We start from the raw sequence: 8,166 nt of genomic DNA on the forward strand, positions 1-8,166 counted from the left end.
GAGGCAGCATTTGGGCGTTGAACGCCCAAAACATGCAGCGTTTGGGCGTTCAAACGCCAGGATGGTGGGGAGGAGGTGAATTCGTTTTTACTTCATATTTTTCACTCTAAATTTAATTTTCATGTTTCAATTCATGATTTCTTGCATAAACATGTTAAGAACCCTGATTTCTAAAATCCCTAATTTCTAAAAACCCTATTTTAAAAATATCAAATGTATCTTAATCCATAAGCACAAATCCTTTTTTATCCAATTCAACTCTTTTTCAAAATTTTCAAAACAAATCTATCTCTTTTCATTCAAAAATCTTTTCAACTAATCAATATCTTTTTCAAATCTCCATACTATCTTTTTCAAAAATCCAAATCTATCTTTTTCAAATATCTTTCATATCTTTTCAATTTTAAATCATATCTTCTATCTTATCTTTCTTTGTATTTTCGAAAAAACCCACCCCCTCTCCCTTTAAATATGGGTTCGGCCTCCCTCCCCTCCCATCCACAATTGCACCTAGCTCTCCTTCTCTCCCTCTCCTTTCTTTTCTTTTTTTGCTTGAGGACAAGCAAACCTCTAAGTTTGGTGTGCCTATCCATGATCACTAAGATCATGGCTCCTAAAGGAAAACAACCCACTCCAAGAGGCAAGAAAGAGAGCGTTCCAAAACCACTTTGGATTCAAGGGAAGTTCTTAACTAAAGAACATTCAGACCATTATTACAAAATAATGGGTTTAAGATCAGTGATCCCGGAAGTTAGATTCGATCTGAAAGAAGACGAATATCCGGAGATCCAGGAGCAAATTCGAATCAGGAACTGGGAGATCCTAGCTAATGCTGAAACGAAAGTGGGAAGGAATATGGTCCAGGAGTTCTATGCTAATATGTGGCAAACAGACAAGCAAAGACTATCTGGATCTGCCCTCTATGACTATCGGACCTTGGTCAGAGGAAAGATTGTTCATACCCACCCTGACAAGATCAGGGAGATCTTAAAGCTACCTCAGCTGAAAGATGATCCAGACTCCTTCAATAAGAGAATGATGAAAACAGACAAGGGCCTGGATAAGATTCCAGAGGATATATGTATCCCTGGAGCCAGGTGGACCACCAGCAAGAAGGGTGTCCCAAATCAACTCAAAAGAGAAGATCTAAAACCAGTCGCCAGAGGATAGCTGGACTTCATTGGGCATTCTCTGCTGCCCACTAGCAACCATTCCGAAGTCATTATTAGAAGAGCAGTAATGATCCATTGCATCATGATTGGAAAAGAAGTGGAAGTTCATCAACTAATTTCATCTGAATTTTACAAAATTGCAAACAAAAATTCCAAAGATGCCAGGTTGGCTTATCCAAGCTTGATTTCTATGCTCTGCAAGGACGCTGGAGTAAGGATGGGAATAACTGAGTATATCTCAGTTGAGCGACCAATCACCAAAGCATCAATGGAAAAACAGCAAGCACAGGATGACCCCATCAAGAAGAGAACACAGGAATTTCTCCCAAAAATCCCTCAATCTGAATACTGGGAGTATCTTGAAACATCTATTACCAAGATGCAAGAAGCTATGGAACAAATAAAGAAAGAACAGAAGGAACAAAGTAGCATTCTTTGCTATTTGCTTAAAGAACAGGAGGAGCAAGGGCGTGATTTAAGGGAGTTGAAGCGCCATAAATTATCTCTTGAAGGACCAAGCACCCCGCAGATTAGAGGAACATCCACTTCCCAGAACAAAGGTTGTTAAATTCCAATCTTAGCCTTAACTCTGTGATAACTGTTTTTATTTTAGTTTTACCTTAGGAGTCATATAGTAGTAATTAGTATCTATATTTTTGATTTTATCTCCAATTAAGCTATAATTTAATTTTATCATCATCATTAAACATGAATAAAATAGAAGAATTTCTTTAGAATAAGAGGCAATGTTTTTCGAGTTTTTAATAAGATAAATTCTAATTATTTACATGTGGTGGCAATGCTTTCTCTCTTCTGAATGAATGCTTGAACAGTGCATATTGCTTCTGAATTTGATGTTTAAGACTGTTAAATATGTTGGCTCTTGAAAGAATGATGAACATGAGACATGTTATTGATAATCTGAAAAATCATAAAGATGATTCTTGAAGCAAGAAAAAGCAGTGAATACAAAAGCTTGCAGAAAAAAAATAGAAAAAGAAAAAGAAAAAGCTAGCAGAAAAAGCCAAAGCTCTTAAAACCAAAAGGCAAGAGCAAAAAGCCAATAGTCCTTAAAACCAAAAGGCAAGGGTAATAAAAAGGACCCCAAGGCTTTGAGCATCAGTGGATAGGAGGGCCTAAAGGAATAAAATCCTGGCCTAAGCAGCTAAACCAAGCTGTCCCTAACCATGTGCTTGTGGCGTGAAGGTGTCAAGTGAAAACTTGAGACTGAGCGGTTAAAGTCAAGGTCCAAAGCAAAAAGAAGAGTGTGCTTAAGAACCCTGGACACCTCTAATTGGGGACTTTAGCAAAGCTGAGTCACAATCTGAAAAGGTTCACCCAATTATGTGTCTGTGGCATTTATGTATCCGGTGGTAATACTGGAAAACAAAGTGCTTAGGGCCACGACCAAGACTCATAAAGTAGCTGTGTTCAAGAATCAACATGCTGAACTAGGAGAATCAATATCACTATCTGAATTCTGAGTTCCTATAGATGCCAATCACTCTGAGCTTCAATGGATAAAGTGAGATGCCAAAACTGTTCAGAAGCAAAAAGCTACTAGTCCCGCTCATCTAATTAGAATCTGAGCTTCACTCAAAAACTCTGAGATATTATTGCTTCTTAAATTATTTGTATTCTATTTTATTTATCTAGTTGCTTGAGGACAAGCAACAGTTTAAGTTTGGTGTTGTGATGAGCGGATATTTTATATGCTTTTTGGGGATAATTTCATATAGTTTTTAGAGTGTTTTAGTTAGTTTTTAGTTTATTTTCAGTAGTTTCTAGGCAAAATTCATATTTCTGGACTTTACTATGAGTTCGTGTGTTTTTCTGTGAATTCAGGTATTTTCTGGCTGAAATTGAGGGAGCTGAGCAAAAATCTGATTCAGGCTGAAAAAGGACTGCTGATGCTGTTGGATTCTGACCTCCCTGCACTCAAATTGGATTTTCTGGAGCTACAGAACTCCAAATTGCGTGCTCTCAATTGCGTTGGAAAGTAAACATCCAGAGCTTTCCAGCAATATATAATAGTCCATACTTTGCTCAAGGATAGACGATGTAAACTGGCGTTCAACGCCAGTTCCATGTTGTAGTCTGGCGTCCAGCGCCAGAAACAAGTTACAAGTTGGAGTTCAACGCCAGAAACAGGTTACAACCTGGCGTTGAATGCCCAAAACAGCCCAGGCACATGAGAAGCTTAAGTCTGAGCCCCAGTACACACCAAGTGGGCCCCAGAAGTGGATTTGTGCACTATCTATCATAATTTACTCATTTTCTGTAAACCTAGGTTACTAGTTTAGTATTTAAACAACTTTTAGAAATTTATTTTGTATCTCATGATATTTTAGATCTGAACTTTGTACCTTTTGATGGCATGAGTCTCTAAACTCCATTGTTGGGGGTGAGGAGCTCTACTGTGTCTCGATGAATTAATGCAAGTATTTCTGTTTTCCATTCAAACATGCGTGTTCCTATCTAAGATATCCATTTGCACTTCAATATGAATGTGATGAACGTGACAATCATCATCATTCCTCCACGAACGCGTGCCTGACAACCACTTGTGTTCCACCGTAGAATGAATGAATATCTCTTAGATCTCTTAATCAGAATCTTCGTGGTATAAGCTAGATTGATGGCAGCATTTAAGAGAATCCGGAAAGTCTAAACCTTGTCTGTGGTATTCCGAGTAGGATTCAGGGATTGAATGACTGTGACGAGCTTCAAACTCGCGAGTGCTGGGCGTAGTGACAGATGCAAAAGGATAGTAAATCCTATTCCGGTACGGTTGAGAACCTGCAGATGATTAGCCTTGCGGTGACAGCGCATTTGAACCCTTTTCACTGGAAGGATGGATGGTAGCCATTGACAATGGTGATCCACCAACACACAGCTTGCCATAGGAGAACGTGCGTGCGTGAATCAGAAAACAGAGGAAAGCAGAATTTCAGAAGACAAAGCATCTCCAAAACTCCAACATATTCTCCATCATTGCATACAAGTATAATTTGTGTTCTGCCCCTTTTATTCCTTGCAATCAAATTTGATAAGTGAATTATTTTATTGTTTTCCTGACTAAGAGTTACAAGATAACCATAGATTGCTTCAAGCCAACAATCTCCGTTGGATCGACCCTTACTCACGTAAGGTATTACTTGGACGATCCAGTGCACTTGCTGGTTAGTGGTACGAGTTGTAAAAACTGTGATTTACAATTCGTGCACCAGAAGGCCATTGATTATAGCCCCTCCAACATAGATAGGATGCTAATGGTGAGACAAACAAGCTCCATCCGGAGCTATGAAGAAAGAATAAAGCAACAAGACCTAGGATTTGATGAAATCCTCAATAAGATTTGTGTGCTAAATGTGCAATGGATAAATGACAAAGATGGGAGACCCAACTAGCTGAGAAGAAGGGATTTGAGCCCCCAAGCTAGAGGGTGGCTGGATTTTGTGAGAAGATCTCTCAACCCAACATTTAACACATCTGAGGTAACACTTGAGAGGACTGTGCTCATATACAGCATCATGAAAGGTGAAAATGTGAATGTTGGAGAGATGATTGCCAACAACATCAACAGGGTGCTGAAAAGCACTAAGGATAGCACAAGGTTTGGCCTTCCCCAACATTATCCAAAGGCTATGTGATGAAGCAGAGGTTGAGAAGATTATTGATGAGGTGCTGGTAGAACAAGACAAGCCTATAACTGCCAAGAAGATGGCCAAAGTGGTGGCTGTCAACCCACTTGAGAGGAGAAGGGAGCATCGAGCTCATGCTCATATCCCACAAGGGCAACCACAACAAGAAGAAGGGGCTGAGGAGCAGCCACATTACCTAGCACTTCAACCACCACCATACCAACAATACCAACAATTTTCTAAAGGTTTTAACTGGGAGCAATTACAGGGAGATATACACCAAATGAAGGGAGACATACACCATTTGAGAAAGGATGTCAACCAACTCAAAGAACAACAACAATGGGACCAAGTGAATGAGAACATACAACAACTCCAAGGGAGTTTGGAGCACATATGGAAGGAGTAGCAAGAACAGTTCTACTGGGGAGAGATGCAAAGCACACTCAACAAGATAGTGGAGCAAAATAAATAGCAGCAAAGGAACCTTGTTGAGTTTAAGAATCTTTATGATGCCAGAACTATTTCAAGGAGGCAATATGATATCAACAAACAAGCGAAGCTGAATCACTTGTGTAATGCTGTGGTTGCCTTAAACCCTGGATACCCAACATTCATGCAAGGAATGGAGGAGTTGAGTGCAAGACAGGAGGAAATTCTGGCCAAGCACAAGGACGATGAAAGAAATTACATAAGGAATCTGGGATTCTGGAAGCCCAAGGACAAAAAGGCACAAGAAGAATCCTCCAAGAAGGATGAAGATGACTCCTTCCCTTCCAAAAAGAAAGATAAAGGAAAAGGGCCAATGAACTAAAGCTGCTCAAGGTTGTTGAGTTCCATGGTTGACACTCTCAAATTTCTGAATTTCTGTTTAGTTTCTTCATGTTTTAATTTCTGTTTTAGAATAAATAGTAATGCTAGGATAGTTTATGTTTAATGCTTAGTTTTTTTTATGCCATGAAGTCTTTTATGAGTCCTTTGAATTACAAGAAAGAAAATGCAATGTTAGTTCAAGTTTCATCAATATCAATAAAAGAATAGTTTGTTTCCATAAGAGTCATTGTGAGTGTTACAAAAACAAGAGCAAAAGAGACTAAGACCAAGTGGGACTGTTTAAAAACTAAGGGATAAGGAACTAAGTGTAGACCTTTGAATTAATTTGAAAGAAAATGAGTCATGAAAAATCAACGAGGCTTAGAAGGTATGACAAGTAGAGGCTAAGGGGTGTCCCTTGAATATCTATGGAACCAAGAAGTAGTAAGCAATAAAGACCCAAGGCTCTGAGCATCAACTACTAGGATGAAAAGAAACACTAAAGAGCTCAAAAGAGTTAGGAAACCTAGTAGATGCTTGTGGTGAAAATGTGTCAAGAAGAGTCCTAGGCAAGTAAATTCTTAAAGGTGTTTTAACACCTAGCACCCTAAAGCCAACTGGCTTGGTAGTGCTAATTGAAAGCCTAACTTAAGGGTTGTCTAGAGACAAAATATTTAGAGTCGTTGATGTGTATTTTTGGAAAAAACAAATTCAAAACACACAATCTAACCAGCAAGTGTACCGGGTCGCATCAAGTAATAAAACTCACGGGAGTGAGGTCGATCCCACAGGGATTGAAGGATTGAGCAATTTTTGTTTAGTGGTTGATTTAGTCAAGCGAATCAAGATTTGATTGAGTGATTTGTGATTAACAGAATTTAAATTGCATGGAAAATAAAGGGAATGGGTAATTTGCATGAAATTAAAGAGAATAGAAAATTAAAGTGCTGAATCTTAAAGAACAAGAAATTAAATAGCAGAAACTTAGAACGCAAGAAATGTAAATTGCAGAATCTTAAAGTGCAAGAAATGTAAATTGCTTGAATTATAAAAGGAGTTGGGAATTGGGATTGCAGAAATTAAACAAGGAAAAGTAAATTGCAACAAGCAGGGAAGTAAGAGATGAATTTAATTGCAGTAAATCTCAAACAGAAAATGTAAATTGCTTGAAGAAGCGTTCAACAGAGAAATGAAAAGGAAATTTTAGATCTCAGGACTCAAGAGACTAGATAACCAAGTCTAGATCTCAATGTCTTCCTAGATCCAATTCAGAAATTAATTGCAAGAGAATTTAAAGATCAAACAGTAGAAGAAAGGAATTCAAATATTGATTTCTCAAAAAGTACAGGAAATAAAATAGAGAGATCTCAGGGTGAGATTGAAACAGAATTCATTCAATTCTCTAACACCCAAGATTCAAACAAAGAGTAAATGAAACTGAAAAAAAGAAAACAAAGAGGAAGAGAATTCAATTCTCCTTCCCCAAGACTCAGAATCTCCAAATAACTCCTACCCAAAAGCTCTCCCAAAATCCCTTAGTAAAAACTAAAACGAAAAAGCCCCTCAAAACTTAAATTCTAAGCTATTTATACACTCTCTTCAAATGATCTTCAAGCCTTGAATTGGGCCTTTGCTCTTGATGGAATTGGGTTGACAAAAGCCTCTGTTGATTGCTCTTGGAGTTGGAGAGAAACCCACTTGTGAACCGGGCCATGAACCATTAAAGCTTGAGTCAAAGTTTGAGGTCAAACTTTGACTCAAGCTTTTCATATCAGCTTGCCTCCTTTTGCTGTCATCCACGTTTGAGCCAAAGTTTGAGGTCAAACTTTGAGCCAAACGTGGATCCCTCTTGTATGCCTCTTGGGGTGCTACTTTGTCCTCTTGTCAACGTTGCCAATTTTATGCCAACTATAGACTATTATATATGGTTGGAAAGCTCTGAATGTCAGCTTTCTAACCCACTTGGAATCACCTCAATTAGACATCTACAACTCAAGTTATTCTTGTTAGAAGTATACCCCTTCAGGCTGTTGTGGCGCCAACGTTTGCCTAAAAGCTTGAGGTCAAACGTTGGTGCAAGCTTTTGCTCTCCTGGGTGTATTTGTTGTGGCGCCAACGTTTGCCTAAAAGCTTGAGGTCAAACGTTGGCGCAAGCTTTTGCTCTTCTCCAGGGTGAGTTTGTTGTGGCGCCAACGTTTGCCTAAAAGCTTGAGGTCAAATGTTGGCGCAAGCTTTTGCTCTTCTCCAGGGTGAATTCAATTCTTCCAAAAGTTTGAGCTAAAGTTTGAGGCAAGCTTTTGCTCAAGCTTTTTGTTCTCTCTTGCTCCTTGCCATTTCTTCTTTCTTCAACCTTCTTCAAAGCTCTTTTCACCTATCATCAATCAACCAAGCACATCAAAGCTATGCTCAAAATCATGAGATTGTTATTCTTTAATAATATATGACAATTATAGCACAAAATCTCATGAAATTGCATTAATTTATCCATGGTTGATTGAATCAAAGGAAACATGAAATTCTACCCAATTGGCTTACTT

Source organism: Arachis hypogaea, chromosome 16 (genome assembly GCF_003086295.3).
Source record: "Arachis hypogaea cultivar Tifrunner chromosome 16, arahy.Tifrunner.gnm2.J5K5, whole genome shotgun sequence".
NCBI classification, from domain to species: Eukaryota; Viridiplantae; Streptophyta; class Magnoliopsida; order Fabales; family Fabaceae; genus Arachis; species Arachis hypogaea.